Below are 1936 nucleotides of genomic sequence, written 5' to 3'. Positions count from 1 at the left end.
GAAAGCATTAAAATAAGGCTGACATTTATCGTCTCCCTCACAAGATCTGCAGCTACTTACAGATGAACACTGGAAAATTGTTTGTGAAATAAGAAATAATCTTGATGTCATACTTGATTCAAAGTTAGATCAATAACCCCTGTGTTTATTGGTCTATATGTTACTGCTAAAGCCTAAGACCATAATTACTAAAATGAACATCCTGGTTATGAAAACTTTTCAAAAACTAGATTAACAGTAAAAGCTGATCCCGTGGATTTTTTACTGAGCTCATAAATCAACTGAGAAGTCGGCTCATTTCTCCATAAGACTGAATGGTATCGGCCCCCTGCTGGCCGTTACACAGAATGCAGGTTTAAGGCTTTATACATTAAATACACTGTCAGTGGTTTTTGAGCGTGAATTCGCCATCTTCTCTTCCTGTTTCTCTTATTCGGTGGTGTTGAATTGCAAAGTTGTGTGCGGAGGGATTGTTTTCACAATGTTCGTATGAGTGCGGAAGTTTTTTTAAATGCAAAGAAAAAAACGTTGTTGTTGTTGTGTAAACAGGGTCTTCAGTTATGTTTAAAATCTGGTTATATTCACTTAATTTTTGTGAAGTTGTTCCGACCGAACCCTTTTGGTGAACACAGAATATGATTTAAAGAGCAAGTCCACCACTAGGGGGCGTTGCACCTCCACAGGACAAATACTGAGGGTTACCTGTCTGCTGTTAGACCTGAATGTACAGGATACACGGAGAAACATATGAATATCACAATAAAGCTTTCTATCTTGATGACTGAGAGGACTTGTACCCTTCTCTTCTTCTCCTACACAATTCTTCTAACCTCCCCCCCATCCCCTGTTTAACCAGATAAATGAGCCGGTCATCCCTCCTCCACCCCTCTCAGTGGAGTGTTAGATGGTACGACCCACTGCCAGACTCAGCAGTCACCTCTCTCTCTCTCTCTCAGCGAGCATCAGTCAGACATTCACTCTCTGAGTCGTCAGGTTTTATCTCTCTCCTCCTCTTCCTCCTCCTCCTCTTCTCTTGTTATGACCCATTTCAGGAGCGACTGCCACCAAGACAGACGTGAGTACCACACACACACACACACACACACAGTAAGATGAGTGTATTTGACAGGATATTGTGAATGGTGATGTTACAGTGTGACTGATCCCAAAAAGGTAAAGTGCAGTTTAAAGATGCTCTGAGTTCACTTCAGATCTTGTGCTGTCTTTTGGGAGTTGTACACCTGGACGGCTGGAGGTGGTCGTCCACTAATTGCAGGGGTCGGTGGTTCGATCCCCACCTCCTCCTGTTCACATGTTCCTCAAGCGAGATACTGAAGCCCACTTTCTCCAGCTGATAGGAGCTCGCTGCCACTTTGCGTATAAAAGCACTAAATGATGAAAAACCTTGAGAGTTGAAGTCATTTTCTCTGGTTCTTCAGAGGGCTAGAATTAAAGCATGAAAGGATAATTCCGGTTTATTGTAAGTAGGATCTTGTAGTTTTGACCATAATTATTATCACTAATAATAACGTTGTGTTCATTAAGTGTACGGCTGAGATATCTGAACACAGTAGTCAAGTTACCATCACAATTTAGAGCCAATTTAAACAGAATTTCAGGAAAATCTTTTTAAAAAATCCACTTCTTTAGTGAATATTGATCAGTTGGTTGATGGAGATAATCAGTTGGTAACTCTCCAGGCGGTGCCATTTAACCATTGTAAGAGAGAAAGACACAAATTGTTAAAAGAGCTCCAGTATAGGCACATTTGGGAATAATGGTGGCAATTTTCTAAACAGAATTTAGAGCCAATTTAAACTGAACTTCAAGAAAATCTTCACAAAAAAAAAAGAAAAAGCAAATGAATGTGATTTCCATCCCCAATTATTTCACTATATTTGTGAATATTAGTCAGCTGGTTGATGGAGATAATCAG

Source organism: Morone saxatilis, unplaced genomic scaffold (genome assembly GCF_004916995.1).
Source record: "Morone saxatilis isolate NCDOM2014 unplaced genomic scaffold, NCSU_SB_2.0 Contig2, whole genome shotgun sequence".
Lineage (NCBI taxonomy): Eukaryota > Metazoa > Chordata > Actinopteri > Moronidae > Morone > Morone saxatilis.
This window is presented reverse-complemented; position numbering follows the sequence as displayed.